This window comes from Stegostoma tigrinum, chromosome 3, assembly GCF_030684315.1.
Source record: "Stegostoma tigrinum isolate sSteTig4 chromosome 3, sSteTig4.hap1, whole genome shotgun sequence".
Classification (NCBI taxonomy): domain Eukaryota; kingdom Metazoa; phylum Chordata; class Chondrichthyes; order Orectolobiformes; family Stegostomatidae; genus Stegostoma; species Stegostoma tigrinum.
In genome coordinates this window covers 45,642,176-45,662,216 of record NC_081356.1, presented here as the reverse complement: position 1 = coordinate 45,662,216, position 20,041 = coordinate 45,642,176, and positions in this window count along the sequence as shown.

Below are 20,041 nucleotides of genomic sequence, written 5' to 3'. Positions count from 1 at the left end.
ATGGTAACAATGCTGTAAAACTATTCTCAGATATCAGTGGCTGTAACTGTGCACCAAGCTATTCAGGAGCTTCACAGTCATTGAGTGAAACTTTTTAAATGTACTCATTGGACGTAAGCGTTGCTGATGGCCAGCATTTGTAGCCCATTCTTACTTGCCCTTGAAAAAGTGATGGTGAACTGCCTTCGTGAACTGCTGCACTCCATATGCAATAGATTCACCCACAATATCCGAAGGGAGAGAATTGCAGGATTTGGACCCAGTGACAGTGAAGGGACAGCAATATATTGACAAGTCAGGATGGTGAATGGCTTGGATGGAAACCTGCAAGTGATAGCATTCCCATGTAACAATCTGATAGAAGTTTGTAAAATAATGAGAGGTATAGATAGTGCTAATAGTTGGTGTCTTTTCCCTAAGATGGGACATTTCATGACTTGAGAACACATTTTCAAGGTGAGGAGAGAGAGATTTAAAAAAGATATGAGGCAATTTTTTTTAGACAGAGTAGTTCACGTGTGGAATGAACTTTTCGAGGAAGTGGTGGATGTGGATACAATTACAATGTTGAAATGGCATTTAGGTACATGCATGAACAAGAAAGGCTTGGAGAGATATGGGCCAGGATAAGGCAGGTAGGATTAGTTTAGTTTGGAAATAAGTTCAGCATGAACTGGTTGGACCAAAGATTCTGTTTCAGTACTGTATGACTATCTGACTCTATGACTCTATCTACTGCCCTTGATATTCTAGGTGGACATGTTTTTTGACTCCACAACCTTCCTCAGCACCCTTTGGTTAAAGAATACCTCCTCATTCTCAGTTCTAAAGGCCATTCCTTTACTCTGTGGCTGTGCCTTTATGTCCTAGTGTCTCCTACTAATGAAAACATCTTTTCCACATCCACTCCACCAGCACTCTCAGTATTCAGTAAGTTTCAATGAGACCCATCCTCATCTTTATAAACTCTATTAAGATCCGACCTAAAAAAGTCCTCAACCACTACTCGTATGACAAGCTCTTCATCCCCGGGATCATTCTTGTGAACCTTCTTTGGAACCCCAACAAGGCCAACACATTGTTCCTTAGACACAAAGCCCCAAAATTGCTCACAATATTTCAGATGTTGTCTTACCAGAGCATTATTTAGACTCAGCAGTACATCACTGTTCATGTATTCTAATCCACTCAAAATGAATGCTATCATTGCATATGTCTTCCTAACTGGAAAGTTGACTTCAAGAAAATCCTGAACTAGAACTCTTACTGCCCTTTGTGCTTCAGATCTCTGAAGTCCTTCACATTTATGAAATAGTTTATGACTCTATTCTACCTACCAAAGTGCATAACCTTTCACTTTCTGACATTATATTCCATTTACCACTTCTTTGTGGCCTCTCCTAGACTGTTCAATGTCTTCTGGAGCCTTCCTGCTTCCTTAATATGACCTGTTCCCCACCTATCTATGTGACATCTGCAAACTTAGTAACAACGTCCACAGTTCCTTTGTCCACATTATTAATGCATAAAGTGAATGTATGTGATCCCAACACTGACCCCTGCAGAACTCCAATTGTCACCAGCTGCATCCTGAGAAAGACCCCTTTATTGCCACATTCTGCTTTCTGCCAGTCAGTCAACTCTATCCATACTAGGACCTTGCACTTAACACCATGTGCTCTTATTGCATTTTGTTGCCTTTTGTGTGTTACCTTGTCAATGACCTTCAGGAAATCCAAATAAATCACATCCACTGGCTCTCTTTTGTCTATGTTGCTCATTACCTCGTCAAAGAATTCTAACAGATTTGTCAGGCATGATGTCCCCTTGATGAAGCCATACTGATTCAGACCTATTTTCCAAAACACTTCAATAAGTCTGCAGACTCATTATTAATAATGAACTCTATATAATCTTACCCATGACTTGAGGTCAGGCTAACAATTGTATAGTTCCCATCTTCTGCCGCCTTCCCTTCTTAAACAGAAGTGTTACACTTGCCAATTTCCAGTCTTCTGGGACCCTCCCTAACTCCATTGATTCCTCAAAGATCACCACGAATGCCTTCCTAATGTCCTCAGCCATCTCCTTCAGAACACTGGTTTATACTCTATTCAGTCCAGGTGATGTATTGACCTCAGAACTTTCAGCTTTCCCAACACTTTCTCCTTGATAATGGCCATAGCACTCACCTCTGCTCCCTAACGCTTTTGAAGTTCCGATATGCTACTGGTTTCTTCTACCATGAAAACTGATGCACAGTAGTTACTCAGTTACTCCACAAAATTTTTGCCCTGCATTACTACTTCTCCATCACATTTTATAGAGGCCCACTGTCTATTCTTGCCTCTCCCTTACTGTTTATATGTCAACAAAAGCTTTTGCAATCTTCTCTTATATTCCTAGCTAGATTACCTTCATAGTTTATCTTCTACTTTTGCTTTTTCTAGGTGTCCTCTGCTGGTTTTTAAAGGCTTTCTAATCTTTTTGGGTTCCCATTAATCTTCATCACATTGTTTATTTCTCCCTTTGCTGCTATGCTGTCCCTGACTTCCCATTTCAACCATTGTTGCCTCATCAACCCCTCAGTATGTTTCTTCTTCCTTGGGATGAATTTCTGCTGTGCCTCCCCATTTACCATCAGAAACTACTGCTGTTGCTGTTCGACCATCTTCCCTGTGAGGCTCCCCTTCCAATCAGCTTTGGCCAACTCACACTTATGGTTTGCAGGCACCTTCACTCAATTGACATATTGTTACATCAGATACCAGTTCTCCGTCTCAAAGTGCAGGTTGAATTTTACCATATTGTGGGCATAGCCCTCTCGAGTTTCCTTCACCTTAAGCTCCCTGAACACATCTGCCTCATTATACATTACCAAATCCAGAATTTCCTGTTCCTTCTTGGGCTCTACCACAAGCTGCTCCAAACAAAATTGCGTAGACATTCTACAAATTACTTTTCTTGGGATCCGCTACCAACCTAATTTTCTTAGCCCACCTGCATGTCGAGGTCTTCCATAATTATTATAATAGTACCTTTCTTGCATGCCTTTTTCATTTCCTGGTTTATTTTCTGCCCCACATCCTGACTACTGCTAGGATGCCTGTAACATGACATTCTTTCTCTCCTTTTATGTTGTCTCACCTCTCCTTCTAACTCAATCCCTTCAGTCCTGGCAACATCCTTGTAAATTTCTTCTGCACTCTTTCCAGTTTAATAACAAAATTCCTATAGCAAGGTGACCAAAACTGAACCCAATACTCCAAGTGTGGCCTCATCAACTGCAACATAACTTCCCAATTTCTGTACTCAATGGCCTAAATGATGAAGGCCAGTGTGCCAAAAGCCGCCTTCATTGCCCAATCTACCTGTGACTCCACTTTCAGAGAACCATGAACCTTTACTATCGCTTGCTCTAAATTCTGGAAACCCCTCCTTAATAGCATTGTGGTCAACCCACAGCAGCTAAACTGCAGTGGTGCAAGGTAGCAGCTCATCAACACCTTCTCAAGGGCCACAATGGACAGGGAATAAATGCTGGCAAGCCAGTGATGCCCACATCCCACACGTGAGTTTTTAAAAAAACTGGTTCAGCTGAACCCATCACAACATTCTTTCCAGTCCCAATACTGATGCTACTGCCCTACAAAATGGGACATCGCTTTCCCGGACTGCTCTTTTAGCCACATGTTTACTTCACCAATTTTATTTTCTCTATACCATTTTGCACATGGCTTGGGTTAAAGCTCTTGATGTCCTGTTCTTTAATGTTATTCCTTATAATCCCAAAACCAGGACCTCTTTCCTACTATTGTCTGTGTTATCAGTCCCGGTATGGACCTGAACAATTTGATCCTTCCCCTTCCACTCCAATATTCTTTTCAGCCTGCTCAAGATGTCCTAACTTGGCACAAGGCACCACACCATGCAGGATACATGATCTGTTTACAATGGATGGAATCTGTACCCCATTTGTAGAATCGCCAACCACTAGCATTTTTCCTTCAGCTACCCTCACTTGCGTGACCTCCTGTACCATGGTACAGCGGTCAATTTACCTATTCACCTATAATTTTCTTCCTCATCCACACAGGGAACCAGTACCCCATACCAGAAGAGCAAGGTCAAGAGATAAGAGTCTCTCAATGGTAAATTCAGGATCCCTCAGCCAGCTTTACTTGTGGCCACACCTCCTGCCCTTGTCTACCAGTCAAATTTGAAGCACATAATCTGCAGGATGTGTCTGCCTCACGTAACTGTGCCCCTCACTGATGTGTTGCAGTGTTCAAACCTCAGAGTCCAGCTCATTAACTCTGAACTGGAGTTCCTTGATATAGATGTAGTCACTATGAACTCAATGGGATCTGCCAGTGCCCACATCATGCATGCACAACACATTGTTTGACCCTGCATCTCCAGATTGTGTAATTGGTTTTAAATTGTATTTTTAAATTTTCATTCTGGTCTTTAAATTTTAAAGTGTAAAATATTTCTCCAATTTATCATTAATATCAAAGGAACTTAGAGCAGGTATTCAAATTAGGAATTACTAGCCAGCCAATGAATTTACAGTTCTTCCTGAAATGTCAGTGTTTTTCTTCACTGTTTCTGATCTGTGAGTCTTCTCCTCTCCTGCATCCTCTCTTTGTCTCCAGATTCCCAGGTAAGTGTGCAAGCTTCATGCCTTGTTCTCACTTTTCTTCCTGCTCAGTCTCAGCGTCCTCCTCCACTGGATCCTCTTTCCCTTTATGTTCCAAATTCTCTGAGACAACACTTGAATATGAAAGTGCAGAAGTACTCACTAATGGGAGAAAAGGTGGTAATGATGACCTCCTCCCTCTTTCACCTAACTCCCTGTTTCACAAACTCTATTTCTTTTCTAATACAGTAAGTAGCATGGTGGAGAATGACACTGGTCAGTTGAGAGAGTAAAAATGAAAAGAGATAGTAAAATCAATTGGCAGAGTGGACTTCAATGGGACAAATCGATCTGGACAGTATAAAGTGGGATGAGAGGTTGGCAGAAAACTATAACTGAGCAATTGTCTACCTTCAAAGAGCAGATGGTTTGAACACAATCAAAGGATATTCCCTGAAATAAGAAAGGTAGGACAACAAATCCAGAGGTCCGTGGATGACAAAGGAGATAAAAATTAAACTAAAGAAGTATATTTATGATAGGTAACAAAGTGTGGAGCTGGATGAACACAGCAGGCCAAGCAGCATCTTAGGAGCACAAAAGCTGACACTTCGGGCCTAGACACTTCATCAGAAGAGGGGGAGGGGGAGAGGATTCTGAAATAGAGGTCCCCTGAGGTTTGTCCAGAGCGATCTTCTTCCAGGGATGCCTAATCTGAAGACGTTACACTCCTGCCTCCGGACAAACCTCAGGGGATCTCTATTTCAGACCCCTCTCCCCCTCCCCATGTCAGCTTTTGTGCTCCTGAGATGCTGCTTGGCCTGCTGTGTTCATCAAGCTCCATACATCTTGGATTCTCCAGCAACTGCAGTCCCCATGATCTCTGATACTTATGATAGGTGGCAGGTAGAAAATGCAATTGCAAAACAAGTGGAATACAGAAGGTTCAGAGTGCAGGTGAAAAAGCAAGTTTAAAAAAGCCAAAATAAATTATGAGAAAAGACTAACAGTCAACATAAAGGGGTGTTTCAAAATCATCTGTAGGCATATAAATAGTAAAAATGTGGTAAAAAGAGGAGTAGGAATGACTAAAGCCAAAACATGGGACTCACAGATGGAGATGGGAGCTTGGTTGAAATATTAAATGAATCCACTGCACCTGTCTTTTCCAAGGAGGGAGATGTTACCTGGGCCACAGCAACAAACAGAGAAACACTTTCACTAGAAATGTACAAAATTGATAATGAGTAAGTCTTGGGTAGACTGTTGGTGTTTAAATTTAACAAGACATCAGAACTGAATAAGGTGCTTCCAAGGAAGTGAGAGTGGAAATTGCAGGGATACTGACTACAATCACTCCAGACTTGGGGGAGGTACCAGTAAACTAGATAATCACAAACATTGTGGTACTGTTTAAGAAAGGTTGTATGGATATCCAGCAATTACAGTGCACTCAGTCTAACATCAGTGGTGAGTAAACTTATAGAAACAATTGTTTAAGAAAGGATTAGTTGTCACATCAGAAAAGTTGGGCTGATTAGAAAGAGTCAGGCTGGATTTCAGAAAGGGAAGTCATGAAGGGGGAATCAACTAAATAGCTTCAATACTTTTGAGGACCTAACAGCAAGGCTTGATGAGGGACACACAGTTTATATGGTCTCATGGACTTCCAGAATGCATTTGATACAGTGCCTCAAAATCGACTTGTGACAAAAAATATAGATCATGGCATAAAAGGATCAGTAGCAGCATGGATCCAAAATGCGCTGAGTGATAAGAAACAGAAAGTGATGGTGGATAGATGCTTTTTGGACTGGAGAACATTTGTATTGGGGGTGTTCCCACTTGTCCATATTAGGACCCTTGTTTTTCCAGACGTAAGTATTAATGATCTAGACTTCGCATGCAGGGTTCAAAGTTTGCTGATGACATGCAACCTGAAAGAATTATAAGCTAACATGGGGAGGACAGTGTGGAACTCTGAAAGGGTATTGACAAGTTGGTGGAGTAGATGGATAGGGGACAAATGACGTTCCATGCAGAGAAGTGTGAAATGTTATACACAAACAAAGTGCGGTTCCGAAGGAATGGGCAATGGCCTCCATTGCACTTAATCAATCAAAAGGGAGTAAGGTGCAGATCCCCGAATCTGAAATGGTGGAGATGGGCACCAACTGGAGAAGCCGGCGGGAGCCCTAGGGAGAATCTTCTATTCTTTGCGAAGGGCAGGACTCCCTGTCATGGGTTTACCCTGAAAGAGTGGCCCGAGTCTTGGAAAGGGCCATGTTCCGGTGACTTCCAGTGAGCACTCACTGGCCCTTGAAAATCCGGTGGGGATGGTGTAAATTTCGTGCCGGGCCATGTTCATATCTGCACCAGGTCTCCAAAGTGAACAGCATCTGACATGTTATATCAAAGTAGGTAAAAGAAGTCAGCAAATCAGATTCATAACTTCAGGACAAGGATTGACCTTAAGGGCTGGGTCACTTGGGCTGGGGTGTGGAGTAGGACTGCGTGCCAGAGCTGGATGACGCACTGCCCCCTCCCAAGGGCCAACGGTGACTCTGGATGTGTGCTGTGCCCTTCCTGTGGATTCCCAGCTGTGGTGCCCGTCGTTCTTCCACAGCAGGTGGATGGTCTCAACTGATACCTGGCAGCTGACTTAGAACTGGTGCAGATGAGGAGAATCTGGTCAGTTGAGCATTGAAAGCTAATACAAAGTTGGAGGTACAATTCTAAAATGGGTGCAGAAGCAAAGCGACCTGTGGCTATACATGAACAGTCATTGAGAATGACAGAACAGGTGGAAAAAGAATAATTAATAAACCCTTGGGTTTCTTAAAAAAGGATTAAATCCAAAGGTCTATGGTTTGCCTCCTTTTCATTAATCTCCACACAAACACTCACATTGTATCCTGCAATTTAAACATCATTTTGAGTTCACTTCCCCCGCACCCCCCTCCACCCCCTGCCACTGACATTTTCTGTTTCTGTCTTTATATATCTGAAAGAAACTGGTGATACTTTCATTGAAACAGGAAAACCTCTCAGATCCTACATTTCTCTTACCAGCATTCATATGTATGAGTGGAACAAAGAGCATCATGGATGATATTGTTAGTAAACACAAGAGATCACTCTGTGAGACATAACTTATTAGTAAGGAGGAGTGCGTTGCTGTGGCAAGAGAGAAACAGAAACCTACTTATCAAGCAGCCACACACGGTCAGGAGAAATTGCTTGCAAAGGTTTTGGTACTATTGGGAAAAGACAAGAAAATAGAGAAAGAAAATATTGATTTGTATTAGACCTACAAAGAGATGAAAAGGAGTGTGCTGATGATGATGACAACAAAATGTGAGGCTGGATGAACACAGCAGGCCGAGCAGCATCCCAGGAGCACAAAAGCTGACGTTTCGGGCCGAGAGCCTTCTTCAGAAATTAAATATCCAGCATGAGCAGTTCCTACTATCTCAGTGACAATTATTTGTGGAGGTTTTATTCTCAAACATCCACTTTTCCATTTGGTGTGAAGGTATTTGAATTCTTTGTTCAGGCACACGTCCAAAGTTGAATGATAGACATTAGGCTCCCGCAAATTGATCTTTGTAATCACCTCATGATCTCAATTATTCTGAGGGGATTCTTATGGATTCTTCGAAGACTTGACAAAGTAGATGCAGAAAAGTTTCTTTCCTTCCTTCAGAGTCCATGACCTAAAAGCAAAATCTCAGAATATGGAGTTATTCATTTAAAACACAGATGAGGAAAAATTTCTATCTCAGAGGGTGTGAATTGTTGAGGATATTCAAAGTTGAGAAAGACAGATTTTTAGTGAGTAGGAGAATCAGAAGTTATAATGAAAAGGCAGGAACTTTTTGTTGAAGGTATCAGATCAGCCATGATGTTACTGAATGCCAGAACAGAATTGATGAGCTGAACACACTACTTCTGTTACAACACCTTATGAACTTTTGGTTATTTTAGTTCTGATCAATGATATTGTCACAGAGTTTCACAAAAGCTCTTGTAGAGAAGTCCACGTTCGACGTAGTTTCTAGCTTGAAAATCACTTTGTCTTTAGTTTTGTTCTGTCAGCCATGCAGACTGTTATCACTGTAAACTGGGTCTTCTAATGTACAATTTTCACTAGAACTACTATCAAACCTTTCCACTTCACAGTTTGGTTGCTGGGCACATCAGAATTCTTGGACATTTGATCCATATAACTCACGTGGCTCAATAAAACAAAAACTTCTCCTTTTAATTGGGAACTGGTTTCATTGGTATTGAGGTATTTTGAGAATTTCTGACTGATCTTGATTGCCTATGGCATCAAGAGAAATTTTCATTTTATAAAATGTTGACATCAGTTAGCTGTTTTTCTAATATCTTTGGTGGACTAAGGATTGGATAGCTTATTAAATGTTTACATCCCCATTTTATTTCTGGTGCTGATGTATCCATACTGATGATTTTTGAGGATCTATACTTATACATGCTTCTTAAAACCTGGCCAGTGACTGTTTACTGTTCTGATGACATATGTTCTTCGGGTGAATTCCGTCTTTTCATTCTCACATAAAGTTTTCATGAACACTGAATTCTTTCACTGTAACATAGCTTCGGGAGAAGTCAGCAAATAGCTTAAAAATATCTTCAAACTTCATTCCCTTGACTGGATGTTGCATTTCTGTTCACTTTGCCATGTGCAGTCTGTTCTATAAAGTCATGTTTTAAACTCTCACTATCCTCTTGGCAGCATGGTCCGTATTTTCTGCTGGATACCTTGCATCAAAATTATAAGATGTGTTAAATAAGTATTTCTGTCGTGAAAATTCAAAGATCGAGGATAATGTGAATGTAGGTCTTTGTTTAACAGGAAATAGAGGTAATCTTGCATGCAGCTACAGGTCCAAGGGGTTTTTTTTAGCACCAGAACGGTAAGGTCACCTTGTATGCTACAACCGGCGACCTGTTTATCACTTTCCGGAATCAGGTGCGTCAGGATATCTTTCCCACTCCATCAAAGAAGGAAGGCTTACTCATGTTCTTTAGAAAAGGAAACCCACCATCCACAACTGGTCAGACCCTCAACATGCAGTCGACTCTCAACTACCCTCTGAAATCGTATGCCAACCCTCTCCATTCCAGAATCAATCTACAAGGTCTCCTTTTCACCCTTTCTATTGCCAGTACCTCCTTTCTCAAGTAAGGAGGCCAAACATGTACACAGCGCTCCAGGTGCAGTATCATCAGCACTCTCTACAAATGCAATATAACCTCCTTACTTTTAAACTCCATCCCTCCAACAGTGAAGGACATTATTCCAGAGATAACAAGGTGCAGAGCTGGATGAACACTGCAGGCCAAGCAACATCAGAGGAGCAGAAAGACTGATGTTTTGGATCTAGACCCTTCAGAAGAAGTGTCCAGACCCAAAACATCAGCCTTCCAGCTCCTCTGATGCTGCTTGGCCTGCTGTGTTCATCCAGCTCTATACCTTGTTATGTCAGATTCTCCAGGATCTGCAGTTTCTGGTGTCTCTAGGACATTATTCTGTTTGCTTTCTTAATTACCAGCTGCACCAGCCAACCAACTTCTTGTGACTGATACACAAGGACACCCAGGTCCTTCTGTACAGCAGTATTCTGCAGCCTTTCACCATTTAAATAATAGCTTATTTTGCTGCTTTTCCTACAAAAGTGGATGACCTCACATCTGCCAACATTACGCTCCATCTACCAGACTCTTGCCCACTCACTTATCTATATCCCTCTGCAGACTTTCAGTGTCCTCTGAACACTTTGCTCTACGGCTCATTTTAATGTCAGTTGTGAACTTTGATACACTCGTTATGAAGCAGAGATCAACCTCTGTTCCACCCCCCACCATACCTGATACCTGATAACTGAAACCGAAACACCCAGAGAGGCTCGCCTTGCCGCATAATCTGTTAAAAATGTATGAGAAGTGTTATAAACTGCCTCCCAAACGCCAAATTATTATAAAGGAGTGGTCAAATGAAATTAAATCCTTTCACTCACTCTATAATCAACAAATAACAATTTATTTATCTAACTCTAACAGTGAACAAATTAACAGAACTATCAACAAACCAAGTAATTCCCCCTTCACTACTAGCTATTCCTGAATAAAATAACATTTTAATGGTATGTTGTTCCAATAAATGCACATTGAACTTATATAAACAAAAATAATTAAAACTTAATCTCTCAAAATTCCAGCTAGAATCCATTTTCTGGAATGTTCTGTGCCTTCTCTACTGATCTTTAGTCAAGAATGCCTTTCTCTGTAAAATTCTTGTGTCAGGAATATTAGCTAAGAATGCTGCTGAACCTTTAGTTAGATGATGATTACTCTAAGAGCTTAGAGAATTCTGTGAGAGCTAATGATTTTCTCTTTGGAGGCGATGGTTGTTAATTCTCTCAGATGACAGCTCCTGTAATTCCGAGTTTCAAATACCCTCTTCTTTTGTATCCTTGATGACCCCTTAATTTCTTACAATAAGATTGGTTCTAGTTGCCAAAACCATCTGATTTAAATTTAACCTTTCTTTTAGTTTCTAAGTGCCTGGTTTAAATTAATTGGCTAATTTTCAAACTGTTTGCTTTAATAACAAAACAAACTATTGCCTAGGTTGCTAACCACACTGCCTTTGATACAATGTTTCAATTTTAGTACCTCTCTCTGCACCTACACATTTTTTAAAATCTCCAAGCCTAGAAAAAGCATACCATCTTTTAAAGGGCCCACACACTTTTCCCCTTATCATTTTAAAAATATAAAATTCTAACATCCTGCCTTCCAATCCACAAATATTCCACCAAACTTCACAACACACTACACTTGGTCCCAAACTCTAAATTATCTATGTAAATTGTAAACAATTGTGGTAATGACACTGATCCCTGAGCCACTGATTGCCAACCAGCAAAAATATCCATTTATCCCCCTCTTTGCTTTCTGTTTGTTAACCAATCTTTTAACCATGCTAATACATGATCTGTAATGCCATGCACCTTTATCTTATCCAGCGGCCTTTTGTGAGGCACCTTGTTGAATGCCTTCTGGGAATCCAGCTATACCACATCCACCAGTTCCTCTTTGTCCACCGTGCTCATAATGTCCTCAAAGAATTTCAGTTAATTAGTTAAACATGATCTATATTTTATGAATACATGTTACATCCACCTGATGGGACAATTTTCGTGCAATTTCTATTTTAGCACACTGGCATGCCAGCCAGTGCCAAAACCTTTAATTTCTGCTGCTTTGACAGGGTGCTCTTTAATGCACACACATAGATAGGGTGTTGGCAGTAGGGATTGATCCAGGGTAAGAGAATACCTAGTTGAAAAGGAAACCAGGTTGCCAACGTAACACTTACAGCATGTGCCAGCAATCTGTGTGGTAAACATTGCATGTTCCTTCAATCAAATGAATATATCTGAAACTGGTGGAAGCTACTCCTTAGTATGGTCAAAGGAAGGTTGCTATCAGTCAGAGGGTCTCAGTAACATTAGTGAAGGGTACTGTCTGCGTACAGACCGTGAGCATTGACACGGTCAGTCAGGACACTCATGGTCAGGGTATCTATCTCACTACAATCTAGGGGCTTTCAGTGATGAGTCCTATAAGGCCATCACAACCATTCGGGAATCACATATCAGCAATTGGGAACTGCAAGCACCATGATCAGTGGCCTAGTCATTTAAATTTAAGGACTGCTCATTGAAGTCAGTCTGAGATCTGGAGCGAACACAATCTTAGGGATCTATCTGTTGGTTTTTTAGGAGGGTTCAAGGATTGCCTGTATGTGCAGCAGGGGATCACTATTGTGAGGAGTGGATGAGTAAAGGTTTTGGAGGGGCGGGGGAAATCAGAGGGATTTATAGATACAAAGATAAAAGCGGTGACAGAAGCATATTCAAGGCGAATGCAGGGTATTTGGAACAGCTTTTGCTGGACACCAGGGCACTTTACGAACAAATACACAAATCAGCCATTTGTAAAGCACTATGACATTTACTGTATAATTTGTTCATCGTCCATTTGCTACGTGTTAAAATTGAAGAGTTTCATTGTTTTGGGGTGTGATGCTGGTGAAAGCTGAATATCATTGGTGTTTTTAACTAAACCAGGGCATCTCAATAATGTTGAAGTTAGAAGCATTAAAGCATTAAAGTTAGAAAAAGTCAGTATTGACTGAAGGCAAATCACTATTCATACAACTTGCAAGTGCTCTCTGTGAGTCATCCAACATCATTTCATCACTTGTCAAGTAAGAGTGATGGTGGGTTTTATTATACATTCACGAGATATGGGCATCATTGTCTAAGCCAGCATTTATTGCCCATTGCTAATTGCCTGGAAAGCAGTTTATAGTCAACCACATTGCTGTGGTTCTGGAGTCACATGTAGGCCAGACTGGGCAAGGATGGCAGTTTCCCTTCGTAAAGGACATTTGTGAATCAGATTATTTTTCTGAAAATATGCATTGGATTCACAGGAGTCATTAGACTCTTAATTCCAGATCTTTACTGAATTCAAACTCCACCGTCTGCTGTGGCAGGATTTGAAACCATGTTCCCAGAAGACTATCTGGATCTCTCGACTAACAGGGTAGAGCAGTAGATGTTGCCTGCATAGACATCAATAAGGCCTTTGACAATGTCCCTCATGACAGACTGATGCAGAAGGTAAAGTTGCAAGGGGTCAGAGGTGTGCTGCTTGCAAGATGGATAAAAAAAAAACTGGCTCCATCATAGAAGACGGAGGGTAGCAGTGGAAGGGTGTGTTTCTGAATGGAGGGCGGTGGCAAGTGGTTTCCCTCAGGAATCAGGGTGGACAGTCAGAAGCTTTCTCTCAGGATGGAGGAGTCAATTACTAAGGGGCATAGCTTTAAGGTGCAAGGGGCAAGGTTTAAAGGTGATGTACAAGGGACTTATTTTACACAGAGTGTGGTGAATGCCTGGAACCCACAGCCAGGGGAGGTAGTGGATATAGATACTATAGTGACTTTTAAACAGCATCTTGACAAATACAAGAATATGATGGGAATAGAGGGATATGGTCCCTGGATGAGTAGCGGGTTTTAGTTGTGACGGGGCAGCATGTCAGGGCAGGTTTGGAGGGCCGAAGGGCCTGCTCCTGTGCTATAATCTCCTCTTTGTTCTTTGTACTTTGTACCCTTCCTCCAGCAGGGAGACCAGAACTGAATACAGTACTCCAGAAGTGGCCTAACCAATGTCCTGTACAGCTGCTACATGACCTCCCAAATCCTGTACTCAATGTACTAACCAATAAAGGAAAACACCTTCTTCACTATTTTGCCTACTCGTGACTTCACTTTCAAGGAACTATGAACCTGCATGCTAAGGGCCTCTGTTTGGCGACATTCCCCAGGACTTTCCAATTAAGTGCTCAAGTCCTATCCTCCAAAACCTTAGCACCTCAGCCCATCAGCCCATCTGATCAAGGTGTTGTTATATTCTTAGGTAATACTTACTGTCCACTACACCACCAATTGTGGTCTCATCTGCAAACTTACTAACCATGCCTCCTATATTCTCATCCAAATCATTTATCGAAATGACAAAAAGCAGTGGACCCAGCACCAATCTTTGTTGCATGCCACCCTTTGCTTTGTGTCCTCAAATCAATTTTGTTTTCAAGTGATTTCTTCTCCTTGTATTCCATGTGATCCAACCTATAACCAGTCTACCATGCAGAACCTTGTTGAACACCTTCTGAAGTCCATATAGACAAAGCCCATTGCTCAGCCTTCATCAATTCTCTTTGTCACTTCTTTAAAGGACTCAATCAAGTCAGTGAGGTATGAGTTTCTATGTACAAAGCCACATTGACTATCCCTAAACAGTCCTTGCCTTTCCAAATGCACATAAATCCTGTCCCTTGGAATCCCCTCCAACAACTTGTCCACCACTGATATCACACTCACTAGTCTATAGTTTCCTAGCTTTTCCTTACTACTTTTCTTAAATAATGGCACCACATTAGCTAACCTCCAGTTTTCCGGCACTTTACCTATGTCTATCGATGATACAGATATCTCAAAGGAACCAAACAATAATTTCCCTTGTTTGATCCAGTCCTGGGGATTTATCCACCTTTATGCATTTTAAGAAGTTCAGCACCTCCTCCTCTGTAAAATGGACACTTTTCAAGATGTTGCTATTTATTTCCCCAACTTCTCTAGCTTTCATATTCCTTCTCCACAGTAAACATTGCTGCAAAATACTCGTTTAGTATCTCACCCATCTCCTGCAGTTCCACACATAGATGGTCTTGCTGATCTTTAAGGGACCCTATTCTCTCCCTAGTTACTCTTTTGTCCTTAATGTATTTGTAGAATCCCTTTGGATTCTCTTTAACCCTATTGCCAAAGCTACCTCATGTTGCTTTTTTCCCTCCCGATTTCACTCTTAAATATATTCTTACCCTCCTGAACAGCCTTGCCCTTCAATCTAACAGGAACATACTGTCACAGGACTCTCGTTATCTCATTTTTGAAGGCTTCCCACTTTCCAGCAAATATTCAGCCCCAGTGAACTTTTGAAAGTTCTTGCCTGATACCATCAAAATTGGCCTTCCTCTAATTTAGAGCTTTAACTTTTAGATCAGGCCTATCCTTTTCCATAACTATTTTAAAACTGATAGAATTATGATCACTAGCCCCAAAGTGCTCCTCACTGAAACCTCAGTCACTTGCCCTGATTTTGGAAAGCTAAAATCCCCTACCATTATCACCTATTACTCTTGCTAATGACTGAGATCTCCTTGAAAATTTGCTTCTCAATTTTCCGCTAACTATTGGGTTCTAATAATACAGTCTCAATAAGATGATCATCTCTTACATATTCCTCAGTTCCACCCAAATAACTTCTTTGCATGTACTCTCAGAATAACCCGCCTAAATGCAGCCATAATGTCATTAAGTTGAGAAAAACTGTACAAAGTTATTGACTTAGAGTTTTGGGAGTCGTTATCCGTGAATCACAAAAAGGCTAGTATCTAAATCTAGTTGGTAATAGGAAGGCACATAGAAAGTTAACTGTTATTCCAAAGAGAATGGAATATGAAAAGGGGGAGATTATGTTGAAGCTATACAATGCACTATTCAGACCAGAGATGGAATACTGTGAACAGTTTTGAGTCTCTTATTCTGAGAACTATACATTGGCATTGGAGTAAATCCAGAGGAGATTAACTAGATTAATACCCAACATAGAGAGACTGTCGTGCCTTATGAGAAACTCCTCATTGGAGTTTAAAAGAATTGAGGAAACCTTTTTGAAACATATAAGATTCTTAGGGGACTAGACAGGGTAGATGTGGAAAAGTAGTTTCCCTTTGTGGAAAGACTCCAAGACCGGAAGGTTTAATCTCAGATTAAGGGGTCACCCCTTTAAGACAAAGATGAGGAAAAATTTCTTCTGACAGTTAGAAATCCATTGAGTGCTTTACTGAAGAGGACTGGGACCTTAAATATTATCAAAGCAAAAAGACACGGATTTTTAATCCTGCAGAGAATGAAGGGTCATTGGGCAAAGCAGGAACATGGATCTGTTAGTCATCAGATTGTCCACAGCCTAACAGAGTGGCAGAGCAAACACATTGGGCTGACTGGCCTACTTCTGCTCCAACATCTTAAAGTCTTCTTATCAGTAACAAAATATAAAATTGGTAAGTTGATGCAGACAGTTACGAAATGAATAGCCTTACAAAGTATTTGGCAAGTCAAGGAATGAATCAATGGACATGAGGAAGTGAAATCACTCACATGGCCATAATGTTTAACCCAACAATAATTGGGCATACGCTACCTAACCAATCTAAGCTTTATCATGCACTAACCAGGCATTGTCACCCAAATAAGATTTAGGATGTTTCTGCTCCTACGCTTTGCTAGCAGCTAGCAAGGGTTAATGAAGGATCATTCTTTGTGTTTCAGTGTGAAGAAAGCAAGACTGAAGAAAAGAGAAGAGAATAATTTTTGTTAATACAAAAATACATAAAACTGGCATTTAGACCAGTCAATCAATGTTGCAAGCTGGTATCCCAAAGAAAACCATTGAAAACCATCGCCATTTTTTTTAGATAACAGGGTGTAGAGCTGGATGAACACAGCGGCCAAGCAGCATCAGAGGAGCAGGAAAGCTGATGTTTCAACCTTAGACCCTTCTTCAGAAAATCGTCAAGGCTTTAGGCCCGAAACACCAGATTTCCTGCTCCTCTGATGCTGCTCGGCCTGCTGTGTTCATTCAGCCGTTCACCTTGTTATCTCAGATTCTCCAGCACTTGCAGTTACTGCTGTCTCTGAAGCCTTTCTTTTTTAACTGAGTTTCATTTCATTTGCAATTTTCCAATAAATTTAACTTCTGTGAAATATAACTTCTGTAAAAAATTACTGGTACCAGGAATGGGTCTTGTAAATAGTCAGGGCTTGTAAACTTTCGGACTAGTTCCATCAGATCAGGCTATTATTATAATTGGCTTAGATTGCATTAATGTTAGGTTTTGGAGACATATGTCTTGCTGCATACAGGCACACAGTAGTTTGCAATGAGTTACAAATGGAAGTTAACTTCTGGTTTCAACTGAAGTATGAAGGGGACAAGATCATTTATAAAGCAATTGAAGATCAATGAACCCATGAGACTGCCTGGAGGAATACAAGTATTCCTGAGCCTGAGCTAATTAATCTAATGGACCACTACCGTCTTCTTTTGTGCTTTGTATGACAGCAGCCACTGAAGAGGTTCCCACACATACCTTTTTCATCTAGAAATTCAAGCAGATTTCAACTTTCCAGAGGATCATTGTTGCCAAATGCAATCAAATGGTGCCCTGATGTTAAGGGCAGTTCCTCTCAACCAACCACAATGAATTTAGCTCTAATGCATATTTGAGCCAAGGGCAGAATGCGGCCAGAAGCCAAGTGATCATGATTCACACCACTAAACTTAGTAATAAAAGTCATCTGTGGTCACTCTTTTGAAGTTTGATTCAGGTAATGAATTATCACATCCAATTCAAAAACAAAGGCATAAATTCTTGGAAAAGCTCAGCTGGCCTGCAGCATCTGTGGAGAGAAATTAGGCTTAGTGTTTCATGCCAAGTGACCCTTCCTCAGAACAGATTTTAATGTGATCGATTAAGAACAGCTAGGACTCCAAGTTCTTGACAGATCAGTCATTCACTAGCCCAACACAAGAGTAAAACTTTGACCCACACCCAGCATCATGCTTTTAAAGAAAATTACTTTCAGAGTTGTTTGGGCTGTGAATACATTGGATTAGTTTTGGATACATTGCGTAGCATTTGCCCAGGCATGAAGAGGGAGTTTTTACTGCTTGAGGGCTGCTAAATTCACTACAATTGAAATTAATTGCTGTCCAGAGGGTGACATTGAAGGCAGGTGGGCTTACCCAACCCACCCTTTTTGATTTACCTGCTAAGTTATTAAGATAATTGAAAATTAACCAACTTTTCTAACCTGGATTCATATATTACCTAGACAAGGTGCCTATATCCTGACCAGTTAATAACTTGCAAGGGTCACTGAGTGAATGCACTGTGAGAAGAATATCTTCTCAGAAGCTGACAAGCTAGTTTAACTTTGATCAGTCACATTGAAGAGCTTCAACAATGGCCATTGTTTCAGAGACTGTGGTTCAAAGCACTTTTTCGATCAGAGCGTGCCTGCACTGTTTGAAGGATAATTGCTAGCTTCTTAAAAATACTTTACCATCAAGCACAAGATTCATTTTCAGATGCTTTCCACCGGTCCCAGCCACCTCCGTAGCATTGGAATAGTCTACATGACTCCACTTTGCACCTCTGTTGTGGAGCAAGATCATGGTGCGAATATTCTCCTTCCTCTTGTACAGAGGGACATCATCTCTCTACCGACAAGAGTGAGAGACTTAGGGAGCAGCCTCCCTAGATCTCCACTCCATTTCTGTGGTTACTGTGGCCTCAAAATCCCTAGACTCCTTTTGACACACGCCCTTGTTCCTTTATTTACAAATCCTTTCTTTCAGTGACACACCAAACTGTCCACGCTTCCAAATTGAGTGAGAAACTTGAAAGCTGGAAGGCAATGCCATAGATAATTTAAAGAGACAAGGCTAAGGCTAACAAATTAGTTTTCCCATCCAGAAAAGATGTTTAGCACAAGAGAACAATATACAGTCAAAGACCGGCTGACCCATCCAATCTGCCTCACAAAATTACAAGGTCTTAAACATTGCAATGTGCACCCTCCAACCTTACACAGAAGGCATGCCATTAATTAAGAAGAGGAGATAACATAAAACGCCAGGCCAATAAGACGGAGCAAATTTGAAAAATTCTTCTCCAACTCTGTCATGTTTCAGAATCTAGACTGAGATACTGCTTTGATCTTTATAAGCTACATATTTCTTGTAGAAGAATACCTTTTCGAATACCTTTTCCCCCAAGAGAAACATGTCCAGCTCTCACTTGGAGCGATTTAGTGAATTGCTATTGCTGAAGCTGACAAGCCTTTTTCATGAGTTCATTATTCCTTGGAAAAGTGGATCATCTTTGCAATCAACTGAATTCAGCCCATACATAGCTTGAGAATGTGAACCTTGAACCTACCCAAATGTGTAGCTGTAACTATCTAAATCCCATCATCAGCTTACAAACATCAATCAAATGACTCCTTGTCCACACTTCACGAAATTATAGAGGCACTATTCCTTGCACCCTTCTTGCTAATTAAAATGTTTTGACTGAAAATCAATCTTGTGAACATTCTCTAATGATTTTGCAATTACCCAACATCCTATACTATGTAATAAAGTCAAAATTCAGTACAGTATTCCAACTGTAATCTAACCAAGACTTTATACATAGCTTCTAATTAATTGTCCTGTAGATGACCAATAGCATCTCTTGCACTTTAGCAAATATTTTGTGGGATTGGATTTGTACCTTTAGAGATGCATGCTACTGAAATAGTTTTGTTGTATTGCTGAATATATTTAAATCAGAAAGACCTATACCTTTAAGATGAAGTACATTATCTGCATCAGTCATTCCATCAGGACCTCCTGGCATCTACTCACAAAATCGGTCATATCCACGTCAAATGTGACGTACAGGTGCTAGTGTTGAACGTGGGTGGACAAAGTCAGAAATGACATGGCACCAATTTGTAATCCATTGGGTTTATTTGAAATCACAAGCTTTTAGAGCATAGCCCTTTCGTCAGGTGAAGCATGCCAAATGTCAGTAGCTATGCACGGCAACCTGGGACTAACAGTGGTTGTTCAAGTGTAAAACAACTGCCTTTTAAAGACACAAAGGATGTCAGTGAATTCC